The sequence below is a fragment of the Protopterus annectens genome, chromosome 1.part1 (assembly GCF_019279795.1).
Source record: "Protopterus annectens isolate FY-2018-M chromosome 1.part1, PAN1.0, whole genome shotgun sequence".
Taxonomy (NCBI): Eukaryota; Metazoa; Chordata; order Ceratodontiformes; family Protopteridae; genus Protopterus; species Protopterus annectens.
In genome coordinates, this window is record NC_056726.1 from 480,125,882 (window position 1) to 480,152,662 (window position 26,781).

Consider the following 26,781-nt stretch of genomic DNA (forward strand, 5'->3'; position numbering starts at 1 on the left):
CTGGAATGTAAACATCTTATGTAGTTAGTGTGATCTACACTACTATTCTCTAGCATTTCCAGTTATACTCGCACAACAGAACAATAGTGCCATGGGCTTGCACAGAAACCATCCACACAGTTCTCACACCCCTTTAACTGAGTAGGGATCAGGACTTGTGTGTTCCATGAATAATATAGTGTGCATGACTAGTGTAGTATAAATAAGGAACATTTTCGTGTGAAGTAACTCGCTCTTACAATAAGCGCTTTGGTTGTTCAGAAGGCTGTACTGCTCACCCTATGGGTCCCTGGCAGTAGTGCTTTCTAGAATGAATGACATTAAGATGTGCTAAGGCAGCTAATTTTTGTGTGATTTTTACTGTGTTTTGGTTGTGCTAGATACTGAGGACTATTGTATGGGAACAAATTTAGTAATCAGCTTTATTGTGCCACTTGTTGCCAGCTGACTTGTATTTGGGCAGTCAGGTGTGCTGCTTTAGCCTTTTTGTTTAGTGTCCTTATGGAGTTGAGACTTGCAGCAGGAGGACAGTCCTTAGTGCAGTAACTGTCACTTGTGATAAATCGAGTGGAGAGTTGTCTTAGGGATGTGTCCGAAGTTCCATATGAATAGATGTCTTACTGGTAATGTAGGATGCTGCAAGGCTTCACCTTTGTAACAAGGTTTTGTTTTGAATTAATAGGATAGTCCTTGGTTAGTTAGAACTGCTAAAACTGTAGAATAAGTGCCCAATTACTGAGAAGAGACTATTGTGATGTGTTAGACACTGGAAATGAGGCAAAACTGTAACTGTTGACTTGACGGATAGTGGGCTGAATATTGGACAGCTGTGATTATTTAAATTATTCACACACTTGTAATCAGGTTGTTGTTTGCAATGCTGAGCACAATTTATTTCAGAGGGATGGTGACCATAAATAGACTTAATGCCTTCCTAATATTTGTGTATATTGTTATGGATCTGAGTTTGTATTATTGATATAACTTTTATTTGGTACTCTATATATTTTTCTTTTTGCATCTACTGTGTCCCACAGGATACCACCTTAACTCAGAACCTGCCGTTTATTTTTGTACAGTAAGCCAATGTTGTTCTGCTTGTTATATTTCCTTAAGATCTTGTTTATTATTACGGAGTATATTTCGTAGTGCTTGTAGAAAAGCAAAGCATTGTAAACAAAAAAAAAAAAAAGGTGGCATGAAGTCATTGGCTGTCTAGTCAGTGAGCATTGTTCATGAAACACTGGGTGAGGATTCTTTCTAGTGGACAAATGTTCTCTTTGCCTTTCCCAAGAGAATACTGTAGAGGGCAGTATTGCATCATATTTTCATCATCTTCACTCCACTGCTGTGTTTTCAAAGCATCTGTAATTTTTTTACAACCATATATGCTGCAGTTTTTTTTTTTTCAGAATGTGTATATTTACGATAAAAACAATGCATATTAAAAGCCTGACATTATATCAGACATTAAAAATGCAGCTTCGTCCAGAGTTTTTGTTGTATCTTTTTTTGTCTCAGAGAGTTTTATAATGCATTACTTATTAAAAAAAAAAAAAATACTCCTTTTATGTGGGGATATATTGGTTATGATACAACATTACGTATGAAGTGGAGAATAGTGCGTGCGTGCTGTGGAGAGCAGTGTAATATAGAAGTAAAATGTTTAGTTTGTGTTGTTGTCATCATCAACCCCCTTTTCATAGGAGGTTACTAGGCGGATGGCCCTGGGGCTCTTACAAGCCTAGCCAAGAGTTTATTCCCAAAAAGAAACCTCAGTCAGCACCTGTCGGCCTTGTCATTGAGGGGCACAGATGGAACACCTGGGATAGACTTGTGGTTTCCCATCCACTCATCAAGGTTGTACTTGAAAAGGGCTAGAGAAGTACTCTGTGTGACGTGTATGGGAAGTCTATTCCAGAGACGGGACAGCCTCTGGGAGACAAACCGGTCTCTCCAGCAGGTTTTGTTGATGTTGCGTATTAGATTTGGGCCTTTCAAGCAGGTAATGTGCGAAGAATTAGTCTTGCGGATATGGAGCATCTCTAATAGGACAGGGTCTGAGATTGCCTTGTAGGCAGGACACATGTATGGACAGTGCATGTTACTCTTATGCAATAAGATATTATAGGTATAGGTATTACAGTATTTTATTCTTAAGTAGTTTGTCATATGTTCTGTTTACAATACCTCTCAATACTTTATGTAAATGTATTTTGTTTTTACAGTGCTTGTGAAGTATGCTGTGTTATGTATGGATAAGTACATGGATATGGATGCAAGGCAAGTACCGCAATCAAGTGCTTTTAATTAAATCACTATAGTGTCTGGCACTATTTATGTATTTTAACTGAGCATGATTTTTTTTCTTAAGTTTAGTATACCGAGGGGAGGTCAGGTTTGTGTTTTTTAAAGTTATACAGTTTTGGGGGGGGGGGGCAGGTAATTTTTGGGCTTGCTGTTGGTCAGGAAAGGATGGTAAGCTCAAATATCATTTGGGGATTGGTAGTAACTGGGTGGTCTTATCATTATAATGCAGTTTTACCAACAATGAAGGTTGTGTTTTAGTACTTTTGTTTATATGAGAAAAACATTTGTATAATGACTATTGTAGAAAGTGATTTTTCTGACAATGCGGGCATGCTGCCACAGCCAGCTGGGATTTTCTGTCTTGTGAGAAGATAAGATTCTGCGTAGCCTCTCCCCCCATGACAGTAGCCTTAGCTATCTTCACGTGGGAGTGTAGGTAATGAGAGTTATCTTATATGTGCTGCCAATGTGTGTGTTTTTTTTATTTATATACATATATATATATATATATATATATATATATATATATATATACATATATTTGTGAGAGAGGCAGAAAGAGAGTTTCTTATGGAGGAAGCATAGTTTGTAATGGTGAAGTTTTTTTTTTTTTCATGGAAAAGGGGCTATCCCAAAATGAGGGAGTTTTGCTTCAGAGAATGGGTACATGGACACCGCGCGGTTACCCTTTGAAGAATTGTGACCTATATATCCAGTGCTTTGTGTCTTTCTTTTGCATGCCTCAAGTCTTGAGGATGCCTGAACTCAGACATGTAACCAGATTGTGTTGTTCATTTCCTTTTTTCAATCTGGAGTGGCTGTTTCTTTACGTTTTGTCAACACTTAAGTGCCTAAAAATAGATTTTCTGTATTTCATTTTCCATGTTTTGTTTTAAAGTCTTTTTAGTTTATATATATATATATATATATATATATATATATATATATATATATATATATTAATTTAAATAATCGTTTGAATGCCTTGAGCATTGTTTTTAATACAGGGTAGTTGTTTTGCATAATGGTACACAGTTTTCTCAGTATATTCTTAGTTTTTACTTACATTTGTCAGCCAACTTGGTTAACAGGAAAGCAAATTAAAATTTGACTTGACTAGTGTATGAATGCTTTTTCACTTGAGGGCTTTTGTACACTTTTGTGCCACAAGAAGGTAGTATTAACCCTTAAGAAAGGTAGTAGTGGTTTCATTCACACGTGTGACGTTATAAGGTGATGGCACTCCCATGGTGAAAATGCTGCTTTATATAGATGGTATACTATCATGAAGGAGTTATGCTCTGTGATATGCAGTGAAAATTTTAGTGTTAGAGTTATAAAGGAGCATAATGTGCGTCAGGGTAATACCATGGCCACTTTAACTACTCTGAATATGCTCCTATTGCCCCATAGTGGTCAGTTGTTGAGCATTCAGAGAACTAAAAAAAATTATGAATTCCTGAGTGGCCTTTTTTAAAACCCTTTCTTTTTTATGTGCGTGCTGACATCTTTGCACATTGCCAGCATATCCTGCGGCATCATCAATGTGCAAGGGTATGGGTATTGATGTCATTGCCGAGAGAGAGAGTGCCTACAAGCATAAGCATTCATTCAGCATTCTGGGGTAGTGAAAGTTTAAAAAAAAAAAAAAAAAGTTACAATACTGGTGTGACTCGAGCTAGGCAGCCAGCCAAAGAGGAGAGGAGGTGAATCAGATTTTACATGAGTGTTAAAACCATAGTAATTTCTTACCCCTTCTTAAAATACTTTCTTTTTAAGCAAAACATTTAAAGAATTCTCATTTGTTATTTTCTTGATGATTTCTGCCAAGTAATATCTCTATATGTTTACTCTTATGTGCATGATTTAAGCAGTTTTTGCTCTGAAGTCATCAAACTGTTTTGGTTTGTCACATCTATGTTGTAAAGAACTGATCAATAATCAGTAAAGGTGTGACACTTATATTATACAATTCCTCCCCTAAAACGTGCACGCTGATTGGCCAGCCCAACCAGCGTGCCCGTTGTAAATCCCTCAATATACTAACGGAAAAAGGTCCGGTCGCCCGGACTTTTTCCGTTAGTATAAAACACTGTCTCGCTATGTTAAAAGAGTTTAACATAGCGACACAGGTTTAAAAAAAGCAACGGAGATCTTCGTTGCTTTTTTTAAAGCTGTCTCGCTATGTTAAACTCCTTTAACATAGCGACACAGTATGTAAAAAGCAACGGAGATCTTGCGATCTCTGTTGCTTTTAAAGTTGTCTCACTATATTAAATGGGTTTAACATAGCGAGACAGCTTTAAAATAAGCAACGGAGATATCCGTTGCTTATTTTAAAGCTGTCTCGCTATGTTAAACCCATTTAACATAGCGAGACAGTAAAAAAAAGCAACGGAGATCTTGCGTTCTCCGTTGCTTTTGCCCACAGTTCTGATGTACTGTGCAGGCGCGCAGTACATCAGAACTGCCGCAGAATACCAGACAGCTGCGGAAGGGCAGTAAAGAGGCATTATACAATGCCATTATTTAAGAAAAGTAATTATTTCTTTTCTTAAATAATGTCATTGTATAATAGCAATAACCCTCTTCTGGGTGTGGGTAATGCTGGATTTACCCACGGTTGGCTTTGTTTGGTCCCTCGATCTTCGCCCTCGGGACCAAACCACGCCAACCGTGGGTAAATCCAGCATTACCCACACCCAGGCGTGGGTTATTGCTATAATAGATGGACAGTTTCCTTATTTAGGGAATAACTTTTTCAGTGTAAAAACAAAATGCATCTATATGTAAATGTGCAAATATTGCACGCACATGTATAGTACAATGATTATTAAAATTAGCCATGCGTGTTTCTTGACTCGTACATTTTGATTGCCAAAATGACACACGTACTGTACAACTACTGTCAGAAAATGACAGTGTTGAGGCAGAGCAATACAATTTTCAGACAGGCAGTAACGTAAACTGTTAGTGCAGATAAACTACTTCTGGATACAAACACACACTTGGGTGGAACCTGTAGTGCGAGACAGAATGGCTAAGAATGTGATTTCAGAAAGTGCAAAAGTGACTTTTGTGTTTTTTATTTCTTCAATATTTGACCTCTGCTATTGCCTTTCAGAATGTAAGACAGGTGATGGTGACAAAAACTTTCTATGAACCAAGGAAAAAAATGCTAGATCAGTACCAGGAACCAAAAGAAAGTGGTTAGGGCACACAGTGACAAAGGCAGCGCATAAAGAAATAAAAATCTTTAATGCACAATAACACCAGCACTTTCGTCCTGCTACAATGCAGGACTTCTTTAAAGTGAATCCAAAACATCCAACACTCATTAAATACTCTCCTTCTTAAAAAAAGGCACCAAAAATAGTTCAAAGTGAATCATTCCTAGAAAAACATTTGATTTTAAAGGGACAGATGTCCACAATCCGGGTACTCATAATCAGTTCACTTAGGTACATGTTATAAAAAAGAATACATAGTCGATGTTAATAAACGCTCCATAAATCAAATTAAAAAACTTTTTAAAAAATATATGTACATTATTGTTTTGTGTCACATATATATATCCTAACACTTAGAGGCTTTGTTTTTGTAAGAAGAAGGGTATTTAATGAGTGTTGGAAGTTTTGGATTTGGCTTTGTGACTGTGTGCCCTAACCCCTTTCTTTTGGTTCCAGTGACATAAACTTTGCAAAGTGCTGCCTGCTTTTCTGAAAAGACTGAGTAAGTTTTAGAATAAGGTATCCGTATAGTCAGCTTTATTTACAGATGTATCTCATTCATTGCTATGTTAATGAAAATTAGAAGATGAGTAAGTTAAGTATTTAGATAATTTAAATACATAGTCTAAGGATTTGCACTTCATACCAAAAATGTTTATCAGGTACAAAAATGGGAAAGGAACAGTTTTGGAAGCATTTACACTGAAAAATAAAATGGGCTTTTCTTACGTTAAAATACTGTGTAGTTCAGGACTGCTTTTCACTTAGCTTGAAAAGTTCTGCATTAAAGGGCCTGGTTTTTACAATAGGTCCTATCAGTATTGGTCATTTGAATTTTTTTTTTTTTTTTTTTTTTTTTTTTTTGAGTATACTTGAGTTAGAAGGGCAAAGGGTGATTAGATTTGGGAAGTGATTAGATTCAGGAAGAGAATTACATTTAGGAAGAGACACTTGTAGATAAAAGTAGCAAATAGATAACTTGCCCTTAAGTTCCAGGTAGAATATTAGTAGTAAAGAGATCTGAGTGATGGATCTGATTGTCAAAAAGATTGATGAGTCTGCAGGATGGTCTATTTGCTTTTTATGTATTTTTGGAGAGCCTAAATTACATACTAAAAGTATGTTCAGGTTAGAATTTGTCATCTATGTTCCTTTTTTGGGAGATCAAGGACGGATAATATACTAATTAACAATGAGAACATTAGCATGCTCAAGCACATTGGCTATTGAAGATAGAATGGATATAAAAACTCTTTATTAATATACTCAGACCCTTACCATATGGACACTTAGAACAGGCTGAACAGTCTTGATTATGGATTACTACAATTTAATTTATTAACAGCTGTCTGAAACCACTATATATTCCAGTAGTGTACTTTGTTCGTGTTAATGAAGCTTTCTGTTCCAATGTAATATCTAGTGTAATTCTGAATCTCACTAGATTATTGAGGGCAAAGCTTCATTAACATGAAACAAAGTAATACTACAAGCATGGGTATATACAGTTTACTTCAGCCAGCTGTAATTCTGTTAATATTATTCATCACTACTGCATTCTGATATCATGAGGCAACATTTATTTTGTACCTGAAAATGCTCTGGACATTGATAGATCCTCCTTGTTGGTGTACTAGTGAGTGGGATTAGGAGGTCTCTGGACAATTGTCCGATCTGGTTGGGTTTTTGGTGGAAGCAGAGCTCGAAAGGATGATCTTGATAGTTTGGAAGGGAGGTAATGAATACCTCCAGGAATTCATGGAATATTTGAACGGGAATATCTGGGGTATTGAATTTACGGAGGAACATCATTTGAATGAAATTCATTTTTTGGATGTTCATCTAACAAGACAATCAGATAATACACTTCAAACATCTGTCTACAGGAAATTCCCACAATTCAATACTCTTTTGCATGCGGATAGCTTTCATCCCAAACACATCACCAAAAACATTCCCAAGTCTCAGTTTCTGAGGATAAAAAGAATATGTTCCTCACAGGATGACCTTACTAAACATCAAACTGATTTAACCAACAGATTTTTGTCCAGGGGGTATTCACCGCAGATCATCCACTCAGCCATTCAATCCAGCAATATCGAATCTAGAAATTCTCTTCTACAATATAACAGAAGAAAAAGAGATAATGGTTCCAACTTATGCAGATTTGTCACGACCTATGGTCAGAACAGCAGGAATTTGATTAATATCATTAAATAACCATTGGAACATACTCAACTCGCACCCCCTTTTGGAGGATTATTTAGGGGAACGGTGCTATTTTTCATATAGAAAGGGTAAATCACTGAGTTCTCACTTTTCTCATTACAAAAGAACAAACCCAAAGGATGACAGTCTTACACAAAGGACACTCACAGGAGATAAATTAATTGGCATCTACCCCTGTGGCCACTGTAGCTTTTGTAGCTACATTTTCAAGACCACTAGCTTCACCAGCAAAAACACAGGACAAATATTCAATATTGAATTCTTTGGTAATTGCAGTTCAGACTAGATAGTCTACCTAGCCACATGCACTTGTCAGGCCTTTTACATTGGCCAAACATCCAGACAGTTTCGTATCAGAATTTCAGAACATTTAGGGGACATCAGGAACCAGAGAATAACCAATGCGCTATACAGACACACAATTAAACATTCCACTGCTAAATTTTCATTTACCATCATTGATCGCATTGTTGGTAACCGAACCTTTAAGGTAGGGTGGCATGACATTCTTAACAAAAAAGAAAGGAGGTGGATAATAAAACTTGGGGGGCTTTTTTCCCCAGGACTAAATGACAAATTATGACTTTCTAGCATTTACTAGTCAGTCCAATTATTTTGTGCAATTGTCATTGTTACTTTATGATTTTTTTCATTCGACTTTTTATATGCTCTTGCTCATTACTTTATTGTATATTTAACCATTTTAATTCACCATTCCTTTTCAGCAACCCCATCATTATGTTTATTTCATTTGCATTATTATACCATATATATATAAACCATTTCATTTGCATTATTATGCTATATATATATATATATATATATATATATATATATATATATATATAAAAACATTAACCTGACATTTTTGAATAGATGAATAACATTCTTTATATTTGAAATGTGATTATTTGTGATAATCATAATCTCTTTTTGCTTTTTTCAACCACAGGAAATGTCATTAATCTAATTGGTTGAAGCTATATAAGACTCTGACCCAGTTACTTTTCTATGTACTACTGAGGAAAGCCTTGTGCTGAAACCGGTCTAGTTCAAATAAATCATTGTATTCAGATTCTCCAGGGTGCTGGCTTTTTGGAACATTTATTTTGTACCTGAAAATGCTCTGGACATTGATAGATCCTCCTTGTTGGTGTACTAGTGAGTGGGATTAGGAGGTCTCTGGACAATTGTCCGATCTGGTTGGGTTTTTGGTGGAAGCAGAGCTCGAAAGGATGATCTTGATAGTCATTGTTTAAACCTGGAAAAGATCTATTGAATATGGTGCCTTGTATTAAATATGGTGCCTTGTAATTCTCCTCCTTACTAAGATGAGATCAAAAGTGTGGCTCAGATGTTAGATTCAAAGCTGGCCAAGGCATTTTCTCCATAATATGTAAGAATCAGATTAGTTCTGTCAAATGTTAAGTAGTCTGACTCTCACCTTCTGGTGGTAACAAATATTTCAGGATGTCAGATCTTTATGGTGAGCAATGAGATTTTTCTTTTTATAAGGTAATAAAATATTCTGTAGACTCGGATGTGATTTTTCTGTAGCTACCCTATGTGTCATGAATTTCCTTTAGATTTAATGTGGCGTATGTTGAATGTGTCTGTACAAATTCATCTATAAGGCTTAGATGCAATGTGCTGCTCTCACTTTCCTATGAAATTTTTAAAGGGACATGATAGAGGTTACCTTTGTCCTTCCATCTGTACTTATCGTTAAACTGCAGTTACAGAGTACTGAGATGGAACAGGACATTTTAGTTTTATACAGGTGCAAAACTTTATAGAAGTTCAAATGTTAATGTAAATAAAACACTGTTGTTCTTGTTATAGTTTGTGCTATTTTTATCTGTTTTTCAACTTTTGTTGGTATCCCACAATTCCATTGTAATGGGTGGAGTCATATTATTATGCATGCAGGTTTTATGTTTTCATGGGCCTTTGTCCAGATGTTTGTCTGTAGGTTGAAAGGTATATGCACCACCCTAGTCTTTTTGCATTCTGTTTGTTTGGTGTGCTGCTTAAATAGATATTCTGCTGTTTGAAGCTTGATTTACTGGGAACTCTTCCCTGGCTGCCCTTTTAGGGACATGGGTGCAGGAACTTTGATTTTTGTTGTTTTATTTAGTTCTGCAGCACTACAAGTCCATGCTGCTTGGGGGGAGGGACTTCCTCTATGGGTTTGTGTGCTGAACTATAACTGTTCTGCTGTTGAGTGAATGCTATATTCTGCTATTTGGTGGTGCTTGATTTAATTCAAACTCTTCCCTGGTTGTCCTTTTAAGAATGTAGGTGAAATATTTAAAGTTTGCCTTTTTAGTTAGTTGTAGAGCACTGAAAGTAGGTGCTGTTTAGTCAGGGGGGCATGTCTTCCTGTCTGGGGCTATGTACTGAGCTATAACTGTCCCACTCTTGAGCAGATACTATATTCTACTTTTTGGTGGTACTTGCATATTGTGGCATTTAAGTATAGGTGACTAACAACTTAGTTATTTGCTAGTTAAAGTATAAGAGTGTGCAACAGCTTATTATGGATTCTTTAAATTTATATGTTCTTGAATATATGATCAGAAATATTTGGTTAAATGTATAACTTGTGGGGTATTGCTATTAAATTCTGATTTAAAACAAAAGTGTATTAATTGTAAATGTTTAGAAGGTTTATGTTTATTTTTAAATGGTAACTGATTTTTCAAGTAAAATGTATATACAGCTGTGGCGTAGGATTTAGGTCTGTTTGAGTTTTTTAAAAACTGGCATACAAAGCATTTAGATATGTACAAATAAGAAATAATAAGAAAATGAGGATCAAAACGAGAGTTAAGGTTTATCAGTTGGAAGTTAAATAAGGATCAAGGTTGAAAGCAAACTGGAAAAAGTTTACTTTTAAATTCGGTTACAACTCCAATTAAGAGTAAAAGAAAGCTGGACATACTAATGGAGTGAGGAAGAATGTTGGCGTGTCTTCCACAATGACAAATTTAGTAGAAGAGAGTCCTTTAGTTTATCACGTGGTATTTGAAATGAGGCTGTACACATAACTATCTAGAAAAGAAGATTTGGTCAATTCTGAAGTTTTAGTGGATAACTCATTAGTTATGTCCTCTCTTTCAGCGATACTAGCAGGTGACTTAGAACTGCTGTAACAAACGGAGCAGAGATTGTTTGTACTAGCAAATTTGATTGTTCTAATGTTTCAAAATATAAAAATAACTGCGTGGGAGAAAATTGCGATAGTACAATCTCAGTTATTGGAGCAATTATTGAGTCTTTTGTTACAAAAATTAATATTGGTATAACTGATATTAATATTGGTATAACTGATATTAAGTACAAGAAAAGAAACTTTGATCATAGACAAGATCTGAGTGATAATCTGTTGGTTGAAGGGTATAGCTTGAAGAATAAGAGGCTTACACTGTTAGAGGGTTCTCTATCTCCAGTTTCTAAGATGGTATTAAATGAGTCTAAAACTGAATATAGTTCAGCTAATATAAGCAAACATCGGTGTTTGACTTATTCTAGTAAGGAGCATGTTAATTGGAGCACAGTTAAGTTTGGATTAAAATTGTTGTTCTTTATCTGGTGGTATTTCATATTACCCTTCCTCTGATTTATATTAGTAATTGTGTTAATGGGCAGAATAAAGGATGGAAAGAGCTCTCACAGGTAGTAAAGCTTAACAGAAGAGCTTTGGGAGGGCTAATTAGTGAAGGTAAAGATATTGATAAACACAGCAGAGAGTCTGGTTTTATTTTTGTTTCTGTTACGGATAACAGTAGAAAGGGGTCTTATTCTGAACTACTGGTAATTGGGGACTAGCATGTAAAATGCATTGCTAGTCAAATAACATCATTGAAAGAATTTATTGCAGATGTGATAACTGCAACAGTGAAACATGAAGAACATTTGGATTATCCCTGCCAGGGTAGCCCATGGCCGGCCCGAATACCAGAGGCTTAGTATTTCTGCGTCAGTTGCTGTCGCTTCAAGACTGATGTCAGTAGTATAAAGTAAGACAGCCAACGCCATTACATCAGTCGTTCTTGCTGAGTAGCCCGAAGCAGAAGCAGTTCAGAAGAGTGCCGGTCGGCCACTACCCGAGTTTCGTCTTACGAATTGAAGCTGTCTTCTAAAGCTAAGTACCCCATTGGGGATCCTTTTTTCTTGCTCTAACCGATGTCAGAAGAAGTTAAAAATTGTCTCGCATGTGCAAAGCAAATACCACACTGAGACTTTCATTCTTACTGCGTCACTTGCTTAGGCCCAGACCATAACATCCCTCGCTGTCGCTTTTTGTGCTTTGTTTAATGCCAGAACTATACGTCGTCGGGCCCTTGTTGTGGCCAGATATTTTTGCTTACAGTCCTCGAATTCCGATTATGGCTTCGGTAAGCTATCCGACAGCAGATCTTCCAAAAAGACGTAAGGATAAAGACAGAGACAGACTGCACAGGTCCAAACCTACCGACGCTTCCATTAAGCTAGTCGGCAGCTCTCCGGTCCTCGGGTGCATTCACAGCCTCCGATGCCTGCATCTATGGATTTGCAGGCTGCTACGAGACCCTTTCAGAGTCCGGAATGCCGCAAAACTTCTTCGACTAAGGATCCTGCGGTTGTCTCTACCTTGGATGGGTCCGGAGCCTCTGAGCAGGCACCGGCTTTCGAGGAAGTACTTTGCACTACCGATTCTTGACACAAACCGACTTCTTTCGCGTCTACCGTTCTTTCGAAAACTACCGAGTTTCTAAGGCCCAGGATATGAACCACACCCAAGAAACTGACGACCCAACCTCCAGCACCTGCTTCCTTCCCTCATTCTGAAATGCTTAAAATGGTGGAAGACCTTATCTTGCTGATCAGAGGAAGCCAAGCTACCCCTTCCAAATGAAAAAAAGATTTGTCCCCAGTAGTTTTGTCTGAACAGGAGTCTGATGAATCTGAATATGAAGACATGCAATCCCTCTCTGTTTATGAGGATTCGGATGCAGAGGAATCCATTCCTTCAGCCTCTCCAACTGAGGACTTTTCCTTTGGAGAAACCCTTCATACCTTAAGGGAGCATTTCCAGTGGGAATGTCACGACTACCCTCAATCTAAAAAGAGGCACAGAGAATTTTTAGATCTTCCACAGCACAGACCCCTGGCCATTCTGGATGTTGTGGACGATGTTTTCCTGGAATCCAGTTTGACTCCTGGCACCCTCCCTCCTGCTCCCAGAAAACCTAACTGGTATTAGAGTCCCTGACTCTCACAAATTTCTTTTCAAACATCCTACTGCTGCCCCGAGGTAATTTCCTGAGGGCCTAAAGAAATTAAAGCAACCTCTGCTAAGAATCCCACCCCCTCAGATAGGGATTCCCGAGCACTAGACAGATGGGGTAAAAAAGTATACACCTCTGCTCCTCTTGCTATCAAAGCACTAAATTATTAGTTCCATGGTATCTTGCTGAAATTTTAGCATATGGAACTCCTCAGACAAAAATTTCCTGCTTGTGCAAAATCTAAAGAGCTACAAGAGTTAATGCATTCTTCAGTCAAGTAACTAAGCACACCTTACACTGTGGTATTGACGCCCTAGAAGCTTCTTGCAGGGCAACAGTCACCGGTTCTGTCCTTAGAAGGCATGCTTGGCTTAAGGAACAGCCCCTGCCAAACCATGTCAAATCTAAATTACTGGATGCACCCTTGCATAAAGACAACTTAATTTGGCACCAAGGCAGAGGAAGTCTTAAAAAAGATGGAAGAAAAAGCTTAATCTATGCAGACTGTTAAGGATTTCCTACAGGTCCAGCCACCCAGGTTCAGCAGGCATTGCGCCGCCAAGCACTGTTCCTTTCCAGCCCCCACCAGGGCAGTTCAACCCAGACCCCAGGGAAGCAGAACCCCCAGACAGCAGCGACAGGGAATGCAGAGATCAAAGCAGTGGAGATGTTCATCGTGTTTCACTGTTGCAGTCATGACTGTAGGGTTCTCCCCTGCCGGCAGGCAGCCCTCGGTCGGCCAGAATCCCAAAGTCTGGGTCCGGCGTCGGCTGTTCAACCATGCTCCCTGACGTCAGAGCGCCAGGAGAGTTCGCAAGTGCCGGTCGGCTGACTCCTGACGATTTTTTCTGATATACTTCAGTCCGAAGATTTTCTTCTCCACTCAAAGCTAAGTACCCTGTTTGGGGAAACTTTTTTCTTGCTCCACTCCAATGTCAGAAAAAGTTAATAATTGTATTTCATGTGGGATGCAAATACCTCATAAGGATTTTCATTCTTACTGTATTCCTTGCTTAGGCCCTGACCATGACGTAGCTAGTTGTCGGTTTTGTGCTAGATTTAATCAACGTACAATTAAGCGAAGGTACAATTTTGCTTTTCATTACTTCGGTAGGCGCTTTACCTACAAAATGTCGTCGGATACGGTTCTGGCTACCGGAGTTCACAAACGTCGCAAGGATAAAGACAGGCCTCCGAGGTCCAAATCTGATGATAGCTCACAAGCGGAGCCAGCTTCAGGTTCAGCCGTCGTCAGTGAGTCGCTTTTGCAGCCCCTGTCATCGGCCATTTCAGAACCGACGGCCAAAACGGACTCTCATGAGGAGCCAACCAGGCCTTTAAATATTTCTGTTGCAGGACCTTCGGACAATGCTCCTTCGGATGGGTCCGGAGCCGCTGTGCAGGTACCGGCTTCCGAAGGGGTTTTCAGGCCTACTCAACTTCTGATAAAGGCAAAGGCAAAGACTCCTTCTAAATCAAAGACTACAACACAGGCCTCTGAACCGGCTCCCAAGTCACAGAAACAGTTACTCAAGATGGTGGAGGATTTACTTACTATGATTAGGGGTTCACATCTCCCTCCAGATAAAAGGCCAAGGCAGGATGTTTATTATGATTCCTCTGATCAGGCTTCTGTTTCCTCAGTTTCTTCTTCTGATCAGGAATATTCTTTCCCTCCTTATGAGGATTCTGATGCTGAAGAATCCATTCCTTCAGCTTCTCCCCCTGAGGATTTCTCTTTTGGGGAAACTTTGCATGAAATGAGGGAACATTTCCACTGGGAAGGACAGGAGTATTCGAAATCTAAGAAAAGACTGAGGGATTTTCTTCTTCTTCCCCAACATAGACCCCTGGCTATTCCTCCTGTTTTGGATATTGTGGATGATGCCTTTTCGGAGGCTAACTTAACCCCTGACTCTTTTCCTCCTGCTCCTGTTAAGCCTGATAGATTTATTTTATTTTACATGTGTTGACCGGGCTAGTCCAACTGGATATATTTCCATTTTCAGCAGAGGCCCGGGGAGAAAAGCTCCACATATAGACAAAAGGAGATACATCATGAGGACAAATGACATAATACACATTATTACCTATATCTAAAAACAGGAAAAAACAAGTGAAAGAACATGGAAAAGGAAATGTAATAAGATAACCGAAAGAACAGCACTTAACTTTCTAGCGAATCTAAGTAACACAATGTTGAACATTCTAACATGTTTTAATCCCAAGGAGGAAGTATAAGATTAAAGAAAGAGAAGCAACAATAGAGAGAGAGCAGATATAAATAGACATAAGGTAGTTAGAGAGAGATTTAGGGCCATAAAGATGAACGATGACGAGGAGCAGTCTGTAAAGGTAGAAAAAAGAAAGGTAAGGGAGGAAGCAGAAGGAACAGATGAGTAGGGAGAGAAACGAGATTAATAGATGGAAATTATTTTAGTCAGGATTAGAGCAGGGACACATCCAGTGGCTTTTAAGGTAACTTCTGAGTTTTTGTTTAAACAAAACAGTGGAAGCAATAGAAGTAAGTTCAGAAGGAAGTTGATTCCAGTGTTTTCCAATGGTATTTGAAAAAAGGGAATCACCTGCTAGGTTTTTAGATTTGGTTAAGGTAACTAGCAGTTTGCTAGATGAACGGAGGGAGTTTAGATTAGAGTAGGGGATGAAGAGGTTGGAGAGTATAGGTGTGTTGTGAGGTTGGTAAAATGCTCTATGAACAAATGTGAGTTGGGAAAGAAGTAACATGTTTGATAGTTCAAGCCAGTTAAGTTGCTGTAGATTCAGACAGTGGTGCGTTCTGAAAGGTTTACCAGTAACAAATCTAGCTATATTATTGTACGTGGTAGATAGTTTAGAGAGAATATTTTTATTGAGGTTAGTATAAATAGGTGAAGCATAGAGAAGAGTAGAAATTAGATGAGAGTGGGCAAGGGTAGCTTTGGCTGAAGAGGTTAAGAAAGTTTTAATTCTATAGAGAGAGACGAGTTTTCTGTTTACAGATTTAATGGTATTATTGATATGACAATCAAAGGTGAGGTTGTTGTCAATTGTGACACCTAGTAGTTTGGTTGTAAGGTCAGGTGATATAGTAGTTCCATTGCTAGATAGGATAGTAAAGTCTAATGTAGGGGATCTGGTAGTGGGCTTAAAGAGTAAGAGTTTGGTTTTTTTAGCATTTAGAAGTAGGCATCGTTTTGAGAACCAGGTTTCAACTTTGGAGAAAACAGCTTGAGTGTTAATTTGTAGTTCAGAGATGGATTTAGCAGAGCAAATTAATGTGGAGTCAGATATTACAGGGTTCCTGATTCCCATCAGTTTTTATACAAGAACCCTTCTGCTGACCCTGAAACCATTTCTCAGGGTCCTAAGGGAGTTAAGGCCTCTTCTGCCAAAAATCCCATTCCTACTGAAAAGGATTCTCGATCCTTAGAAAGATGGGGCAAAAAGGTGTACACTTCTGCTACTTTGTCCATTAGGGCTGTAAACTGTCAGTTTCATATGCTAAAATACCAGCAATTTCTCTTGTCTGTTTTAAAACAAAAGCTTACTTCCATTTCTGCCTGTGCAGATGATAAGGAATTACATGACTTATTGCATGCCACTGAGCAAGTTGGGAAGCATGGTTTACACTGTGGATTTGATGCCTTGGAGGCTTCTTGTAGGGCTGCGGCCTCTGGCACAGTCATTAGAAGGCATGCATGGCTAAAGGAACAGAATTTGCCTGAACAAGTAAAGGCTAAATTATTGGATGCTCCTGTTCAGCATAATGTTTTGTTTGGATCAAAAGCTGAAGAGGTGATTAAAAAGATGGAGGATAAGGCGAAATCCATGCAGACAGTTAAAGATTTCTTACAAGTACAACCACCTAGATTTAGCAGGAATTGGCCTTCAAAAAATTGGTCCTTTCCCACTTCAGACAGGCCTCAGAGGGGTAGATATAGACGCTCCAGAGGAAGGCCTCAAACACAAGCTTCTTATAGACCAAGACAGTGGACTGCTTCCACCCCTAGGGGAGGAGAGGACAGGTCACAAACTCAAAGGAAACAAACTCAATGACTCCCTCTTGGGCTACAGGAACTTCTTGCCTGGAAGCCCCTCTCGGAGGAAAACGCTCTCTTTTTTATCAAAATTGGACTCAAATAACCCAAGACAAGTGGGTTTTGGATGTGGTTTTAAGAGGTTACAAATTCCATTTTCATACCTTGCCAAGGCCAAGCGGATGGCCAGACCTTCCAAAACATCAGTGGACGGAGGCCTTAAACCAGGTGGAAGCTCTTTTGGCTATGAATGCCATCGAACTGGTTCCACTTTCAGAGATGGGAAAAGGTTTTTACTCAAGGCTCTTTCTAGTCCCAAGGAAGCAAAACTCATGGAGACCCATTCTGGATCTGTCGGTCTTGAACACCTTTCTAGAGATTCCAAAATTCAAGATGCTTACTCTACAGCAGCTACTTCCAATGCTGTCCAAAGATGCATGGATGGTAACTTTGGATTTAAAGGAGGCATATTTACACATTCCCATCAGGCAGGATCGCAGAAAATACCTCAGGTTCAAGGCCGGATCGAGGCACTTTCATTTCTCTGCGCTGCCCTTTGGATTGCCTACTGCACGGGTCTTCACCAAATGCCTGGCTCCAGTAGTAGCTTACTGCAGACTCAAGGGAATTCAAATTTACCTTTATCTGGACGATTGTCTAATTCAGGCAGACAGCAAGGATGTCTTACTCCAGCATCTGGAATTTGTACAGAACCTCCTCAAGTTCCTGGGATTCTCTGTAAACATAAAAAAGTCAAATTTGACACCATCACAACAGATAACTTTTCTGGGTGCACTTCTAAACACCACAACCCAGATGGCATTTCTGACATCCGAAAAACAATTACAGCTGGCTTCAACTTTCAGAACCTTGGCAACTTTAACTCAACAGTGATCAGATTTTGCTGATCCCTGGGCTTTGTCTTGGTTCCTGTACTTCTCCATTTTCCTTGTTTGGTCAGGGGGAAGTTTCTTTACTCACCAGTGAGAGTGGGGAGTACTGAGCTGCCTGTTTGTCCTCAGAGGAGTGGTTTAAGTCAATAACTTGTAGTTCATTGGCCATTTTGGGTCATTTCCTGCCTTTTCCAGCCCCCTGCTATAAAGCACGCGTTGGCGGGCTTTTCCAGCTGTAGAGAACTCAGCACAGCTCCTCGTGGTGTCCAGCAGAGTTCCTAGAGCAGCAGAGACCAGAAAAGACAACTTTCCAGATTTTAAGTATTTTTTCTTGGCTTTTTCGACCTTTTTGAGACTTTCGACCACTGTTTCTGCTTATTTTATCGAAGTATTACTTGTTTTTACTGTTTTTACAAGCTCAAATTGTTTATTGCACTTCCTAGTTTATGTTTTGCTTAAAAGTTAAACTACAGGCTAATACACTCAAGTGTACTAGCTTTTGATAGCATTTAGTCGAAAAGTACAGCATTTATTGTGTTTTCTGTCTGTGTAAAAAAACTTGAAAAAAAACAAAACAAAATATCCTTGCTTTCCATACTTTCCTAGCTAGTGTTCCAGTGATCAGATTTTGCTGATCCCTGGGCTTTGTCTTGGTTCCTGTACTTCTCCATTTTCCTTGTTTGATCAGGGGGAAGTTTCTTTACTCACCAGTGAGAATGGGGAGTACTGAGCTGCCTGTTTGCCCTCAGAGGAGTGGTTTAAGTCAGTAACTTGTAGTTCATTGGCCATTTTGGGTCATTTCCTGCCTTTTCCAGCCCCCTGCTATAAAGCACGCTTTAGCGCGGAGTTGCCACAGGAGCACACAAGAGCAGCGGCGGTTAATTAAGGTTAAACTGTTCAGGCTACCTAAAGTCCACTCTTCGGGCCAGATTCAGGAAGGCTTACACGGAGTTCAAGAGTAGTGTAAGCCTCCGTGTAAGCCTCCTGATTCAAGAACAGCCCAAATCTCCGTGTAAGAGACAGCTAACACGTCTCTTACACGGACTGGGCGTGGAAATGCTCAATACCTCATTTGCAGCTCCAAGATATGCAAATGAGGTATTTGAGCGATCCACGGTTAAAACCAGTCCGTGTAACGGACGTGTTAGCTGCAGAAATGTACTCAGCTGACAACTGAGTACATTTCTGCAAAATTAAAAACGGAGCTATGTCAGCTCCAAGTAAAGGGTGCATATGTTTCATTAAGCATGCCAATGGCCAAATATGTGGCCATTGGCATGAAAAGTGTTGCAAAATAAGTTATATAACTTTTTTTTTTTTCACGGGATTTCTGGGTTTAACTGCAGCGCACACCCAAGCAAACGGGGTGCGCTACCTAAAACTAAAAACCGAAGCTTATAAGCCCACAATTGTGGGATTTATGTAGTACATTGAATGTCAATGGAGGGACTTGCAGACCAAAAACAATATGGCCTCCGTGTAGTGGTTGTCAAGGGGGGGAAGTTCCGTGTAAGACATGTAACTAGTCATTACTAGGCAATCCTATGTAAATGAGGGTTACAATACTGAATCACACTGCCACATAGGTAATGAGCACTTTCTGAGTAGTGTAAGACTTAGAGAAGGGGGAGGAACAGAGTAAGAGGTAGGTGACATCACGGGGGGGGGAGGATAGAAAGAAATGTACCAGATTGGAGGGCAATGTAAGGTAACAGATGACAGACATACATCAGGGAGGGAGGTGTGTCTCAACAGAACACTAGGAAAGTCAAGAAATTGAGTGTATACGCTATCCCTACACTCAAACTTTCTTGATATACGTGCATGCGCGCGTGTAAGGCAGGTTTAACATGTGGGAGCGTGTTGCAAACTGTTTACAACAGTTTGCGTGGGCGTGCACGTGTTGAAGGCAGTGTGCGCGCGTTTTAACATAAATCACACCGTGTAAGGATGTGTGCGGGCGTGTAACACCGTGTAGGGATGTGTGCGCGCGTTTAAGTGACTGTGAGCGTGTTTAAGCTGGTGTGCACATTGCTCCACCTCAGGAAACAGAGAGGAAACAGGAAACAACTAAAATACATGGAAACTGCCAGAAGCTACTACTAGAGTTAATTGGTGGAAACAATTAGAAGCAGGCAATTACACAGGCAGACTAGAAGCCCAACCCAGCACTTAAAACACAACAAAGAGCAGTGCAGGCTGTTTCTCACAAGAGATACTGCCAGAAACTAAGCTATCAGAATTGAAAACTGAAAAAAGCTGAACTCAGAGCAGAAATGCTAGGGGCTGCCATGGCTATTATAATCAGGCATAGGCGAATTGCTGAGGGTGGTGACAATGCAGACGCTGACAAGACAACCCAGAGTGAGGAGAAGGAGAAGAGTATACAGGCCCAGGGTCACCTACCATGGGTTACATGAGCTGGAGATAGTAGAGCTACAGAGTGGACAGAGACCTTCTGCAGCAGATTGTTGAGCTGTGCAGGCCACATCTCACACACAGAACCAACAGAGGGGAACCCATCCCAGTAGAAACCAAGGTATGTGTTGGCCTAAGAATACTAGCAACAGGTACCTTCCAGAGACCAACTGGTGATATGATGGGGATATCACAGGCATCAGCCTCCAGAGTACTGCACCAGTTCCTGGATGCCATGTCACCACATGTCAGTGATCATATATATGTCCCTAATCACCGTGAGGTTGTGGCCAGCAATATGCGTCTCTTCCAGCAAATAGCGGGATACCCTGAGGTGCTGGGTGCAGTAGACTGCACGCACATACGCATCAAAGCACCAGCCGGTGAGCGGGATAGAGCCTACATTAACCGCAAGGGATACCCCTCCATCAAGTGCCAGGTCGTGTGTGATGCCCAGGGCATAATAATGAATGTGTGTGCTGGCTGCCCTGGGAGCTACCACGATTCCCACATCTGGCAACTGACGCAGCTGTACCAATCATTTGCCAATGGGGACTTCCCACACGGACACCTAGTGGGGGATGCAGGTTATGCACTTGAGCCGTGGCTGATGACACCCATCAGAAATGCACACACACCTGAACAGGAACGCCATAATGAGGCACACGCACAAACACGTAATATCATAGAGCGTGTGTTTGGGCTGCTCAAGTCACTGTTCCGGTGTCTGGACACGTCTGGTGGAGCTTTGCAGTACACACCAACTACATGTACCCAAATGATCATGATATGTGCTATGCTACATAATATGATCCCATGGAAACAGCTGCAGCAGGACCAGCACAGGGCTGGGCCAAACATCCCCCACCATTGCCAAGGCCACCACAGGCAGGGGGTGACTCGGAGGAGGAACAACCTGACCTAGTCCCAGTAGGCAGAAGGAGGCGTGCCCAGTATGCCCTGGCCTTGGCAAAGAGGCAACGATAGCACATACGCTTGGTCAGTAGGAACACTGGGACTGATACCGCTCTGACTCACTCATACAGTAACAGGGATGCCTAACATGACACAACCTGCTTCCAAACGTACAGGAGTGTAGTATGTGTATCCGACAGAGGTGGCCCTGCAGCACCACCTGAGGCATGAATGCCATGTGTTAAGTAATGTAATATGTACAATATGCACACCTGAGGACCCCAACTAACATCCATATCCACGCATATGACCCTGGAAACAGCTGCACGTCATACAGTGATGTACATGTGCAAATCATGGAACAAGATACAAAATGAGGGTGACTAGCAATAAATAGCATGGATAACCACACACCCATGTTTGTACCACAACAAGAAGCAACATGGAATAGCCATGGTCAAAAACCAATGGCTAAAACCGACTACTACTATATAGCTTGCTGCAGACCACTGTCCTAATAGCAGGAACTGCCCCAGGCCTATGTCCATAGGTTCATAGGTTCATACTAGGCTATCTGCCCTAGGGCATTAATAAGCCTAGCCCAGAGTTTTGTGGCTTCTGCCACCCCTGCAAGTTGATGGATAATATGCCCATTATTTTGCTGTGCCTCTGTCAAGCAGTGATACTGAGGTTATCCCTGGGGTATACCTGCAATCTCCCATCCATTGGTCAAGATCTCACTTGAACAAAGCCAGTGAGGTGCTCAGCCTCACATGTACCAGGATGTTGTTCCACAGCATATGGGCTCTCTGGGTGATGAATCTGTCCCTCCAGCACATCCTATTAATATCTGTGTTGAGGTTTAGGTCTCCTGCCCTTGTAGTTCTGATGGATGTAGAGGTCTTGAGGTGAAGCATGTTCATTAATTCTGGGTTGGACATAGCCTTGTATGTCAGGCACAGGTCACCTCTGAGCAGACGGTGCGACTGAATACAGCTGGAATTCCTTCAGTCGGGCAGCATAAGAAATATGTTTGAGACCCTTTCACCTCCTGTCGAGGAATTTGTGGGCCCATCCAATCTGAATGGGGCATTGTATGCAATCATTGGTCTGATGAGTGATGAGTACAGGGGAACAATGACCTCCCTTGATCTAGATGTGAATCACTGCATGATGAGGTGGCCAATGTAGAAGGCCTTCCAAACTACCCTGGCAATGTGAGTGTCAAACAAAAGGTCACTGTCAACCTGGGTGCCCAGGTCCCTGATAACCTCCGTTGTGCTTAGAGGATTGCCACCTAGATGGGAAGTAGTGGTAACCTTGTTCTGCCTGAAGGGTATGGCTATGCATTGTTTAGTGTTTAATATAAGGCCATGGCTGTGGCACCAGTTATCCGTGTCTATGAGACCCTTCTGAAGGATGTCTGTGTCAGATGGGTTTCCAACTATGCTTCCCAGTTTGCAGTCATCTTCAAACTTTGTCAGCCATAATCCTCCTGTGTTTGCTCATACTTCTGAAAAGTAGATACTGAACAAATGTGGGCCCAGGACTGAGCCCTGTGGGACACCACTTGTGACAGCTCTGGAGTGTGAACTGGCACCAGCAACTTTGACCCTGTGTGTTCCGTCACTTAGCCAGTTTGCAACCCATGCTGTGATGTATGGGTTCACAATTAAGCTGGTGATGTTTTCAATGATACCTGAGTGGGGTATTGTGTCGAAAGCCTTTGCCAGGTCAAGGTAGGCTGTGTGGACTGCCTTGCCCACGTCAATGGCCTGGGTGACTGTTTTGAAAAAGTCAACCAAGTTTAAAAGGCATGATCTGCCCTTGACAAAGCCAAACTGGATTGGATCCAATGTCTGCAAGTCCCCTATGTCTTCATTTAGAATTCCCATTAATATCCTCTCCATAGCTTAGCAGAACAGGCTTGTCAAGCTGATGGGATGGTAGTTTCCGGGGTTGGTGGAGGCACCCCCTTTGTGAAGTGAGTCCACCATTGCTGTATGCCACTCCTTGGGAACATATCCTGAGATGAGGCTAAGATTAAACAGCTGCCCTAACTGCGGGTGTAATTACTCATTGAGTTCATGGAGCACACAACTGGGGACACCATCTGGTCCCATGGATAAAGTGTTTTCTGCCTTGGATTGAGCAGTTCCCACCCCAGCAGTGGAGATGTTTGGGGGGCTACAATCCTCTGGTGTACATACCCTCCAGTTGGGGAGGGGAGAAATCTGCACTCAACCTGTCTGCCAGTATGTTGCCAATCTCTATAGGTGCTGTGATTTCATCATCATTCGAACTAAGTCTGAGCATATCTGGGAGTTCCTCCCAGGTTTCAAACATAGGTAAAAAAGGCCTCATGATTGTCCCTGGAGTCCTGAGTGGGTATACTCTCAAAACATGCCTCGGATGATTGTATGGGGGAACCCAGTGTTTTACTCACAATGAGCAGGGGTGTCTTCCCTCCTACGGATTACGCTCTATCTCGTAGTAGCTCCTTCCTTGTGTTGTACAGCTTGTTTATGGCTAGGGTCCACCAGACTGGATGCTTGCCTGTGGTACAAAGAGTCTTTTTTTTTTTGGGATTGCCTGATCCATGCAGTCTTGGAGGTGCTGGTAGAAGGCATTTCTAAGTGATACAGTGGCTTGGGTAATGGTGTCCGCTGGCCTGGGGGCCTTGAAAGAGACCACACCAGTCCTCAGAAATGTGAAATCGGCATTTGAGAAGGTCTTCACTGTTTCTTTTCCCATCTGGGGTGTGTGTGGGATGTGGACTCCCACTGAGAGTAGTCCATGATCTGATCTCACCAATGATGGGTATACGTCTGGTGTTGAACAGTGTGACCCCATGTTCGTGATGATGTGTTCTAGTATGATGTCCTTCAAGGATGCATCTGCAGTCCTAACAAATGGGGTTGTCCTGTCGTCAGGCAGCCCTTCGGTCGGCCGGATTCCAAAGTCTGGGTCTGGCCTCGGCTGGTGTCGCACTTCACCCGACGTCATCTCTGCTGGTCTTCGGGTATAAAGGCATCAGCCGACGCCATTTTCCCCAGTCTTTCTTGCTGCGTGGTGCCCGAAGCAGAAGCTGTTCGCAAGTGCCGGTCGGTCAGATCCAGAGATTACTACTACCGAATACTACTTCGAAGACTTCTAAAAAGCTAAGTACCCCGTTGGGGACTCTTTCTTGCCTCAGCCGATGTCAGAAAAAGTGAATAACTGTTTAACTTGTGGGAAACAAATACCTCATAAAGATTTCCACTCTTACTGCTTACCTTGTTTAGGCCCAGACCACGACGTAGCAGCCTGTTTAGCCTGTGCTTCCTTCAACCGACGAACGCTTAGGTGTCGGTCGGAGTTTGCTGATTTTCGGCTCAGATTTTGCGTACATTATGCCGTCGGATCCTCCGACTTCTCAAATTGTTAAGAAACGCAAAGAAAAAGACCGACACTCGCGGTCCACGGTTTCGGCCGAAACCACGGTTAAGCAAACCGCGAGTGTCTCGGTTTCGGCCGAAACCGAGCAAACGGGTCAATCTTCAGCCGAATCCTTGCCTACTACCGAGGCTCCTGCTACCCTAGTTGAATCGGCCTCTGAAGATGTCCTTCAAGGATGCATCTGCAGTCATAACAAATGGGTTGTCCTGTCGTCAGGCAGCCCTTCGGTCGGCCGGATTCCAAAGTCTGGGTCCGGCTTCGGCTGATGTCGCACTTCACCCGACGTCATCTCTGCTGGTCTTCGGGTATAAAGGCATCAGCCGATGCCATTTTCCTCAGTCTTTCTTGCCGCGTGGCGCCCGAAGCAGAAGCTGTTCGCAAGTGCCGGTCGGTCAGATCCCGATGCTGAAGAATCCATTCCAGCTGCCTCTCCACCAGAGGAATTTTCCTTTGGGGAAACCTTACATGCCATGAGAGAACAATTCCAATGGGAGGGACAAGATTTCTCAGATTCAAGAAAAAGGCTTAGGACATTTCTGCACTTACCACAACATAGGCCCTTAGCTATACCTCCTGTACTGCCTGTTGTGGATGATGCATTTAATGATGTTTGCACTGCTCCTGATTCTTTACCTCCAGCCCCTGCCAAACCAGATAGATTTTACAGGGTGCCAGACACTCATCACCACCTATACAAGGCCCCACTTGCAGATCCTGAAACTATATCCCAGGGGCCTAAGGCAGTAGCCTCGACCTCAGCAAAAAACCCTATTCCTTCTGAAAGGGAATCCAGGTCCTTAGAGAGATGGGGGAAAAAAGTTTACACCTCTGCTACTCTCTCAGCTAGAGCTTTAAACTGTCAGTTTCATATGATCCAATACCAAGAGTTTATGCTTGATCAGTTATCTAAAAAGCTGTCCTCTGATGACTCCTTAGATAAGAAATATGTATTAGAAATGGTGAATAACATCCAACAGGTTAGTAACCATTCTTTAAAATGTGGCTATGATGCACTGGAGGCTTCATTTAGATCAGCCATGACTGGCACAGTGATAAGAAGGCATGCATGGTTGAAAGAACAGGTCTTACCGGATCATGTTAAAGCAAAGCTGTTAGATGCTCCTATGGATAAGGCCAGTCTATTTGGTACACCTGCTCAGCAAGTAATGAAGAAAATGGAAGAGAAGGCAAAATCTGTACAAACAGTTAAAGATTTCTTACAGGTTCAGCCCCCAAGGTTTAGCAGGAACTAGCCTGCCAAAAATTGGTCCTTTCCAGACTCCTCAAAATCCCAAAGAGGCAGGAATAGACGCTCTAGAGGCAGAAATCAATCCAGAGGAGGTGCCTACAGAGGACGACAGTGGCAAGGCAATAACCGAGGCACAGACACAACCACTGCCACTGCAACAGGACAGTCACAGTGACTTGACACCGCCTACCAGGGAGCAAATAGCAGCACCTTTAGGCGGAAAGTTAGCCTTATTTTCGAAAAACTGGCACTATATCACAAAAGACAAGTGGATTTTGCAAACCATAGACCAAGGCTACAGGTTCCACTTCCACACCTTACCAGTAAAAAGAGGAATGCCAAACCTACCTCCAAATCAAAAAACAGAAGCTCTAAAGCAGATAGCGGAATTAGCAAAGATGAGAGCTGTGGAAAGAGTACCAATAACAGAACAGGGCAAAGGATTCTACTCCAGACTCTTCCTAGTACCAAGAAAAGAGAAACGTTGGAGACCTATTCTCGACCTGTCCGCCTTAAACACATACATCATTGTCCCAAAATTCAAAATGCTGACCCTACAGCAACTTCTTCCCATGCTGGGCAAGGAGTGTTGGCTGGTAACTCTAGATCTCAAGGAGGCATACCTGCACGTCCCCATACGACCAAATTGCAGAAGATACCTCAGATTTCTTGCAGGATCAGAGCATTATCAATTCTCAGCATTGCCCTTTGGCTTATCTACTGCACCCAGAGTATTCACAAAATGCCTGGCATCAGTAATCGCTCACTGCAGACTACAGGGAATCCAAA

At 41.5% G+C, this 26,781-nt stretch overlaps 1 protein-coding gene across 1 annotated transcript in view; it reads left to right on the top strand.

Annotated features, from left to right (window-relative positions):
* Positions 1-2,227: 2,227 nt before the first annotated feature.
* Positions 2,228-26,781, top strand: part of LOC122814708 (cytochrome c oxidase assembly factor 6 homolog) — a 162,252-nt gene continuing 137,698 nt past the window's right edge. Inside the window, exon 1 of the mRNA XM_044087105.1 lies at positions 2,228-2,283. The gene's annotated coding sequence lies outside the window, so the exon portion shown is untranslated. The remainder of the gene's footprint in view (positions 2,284-26,781) is intronic.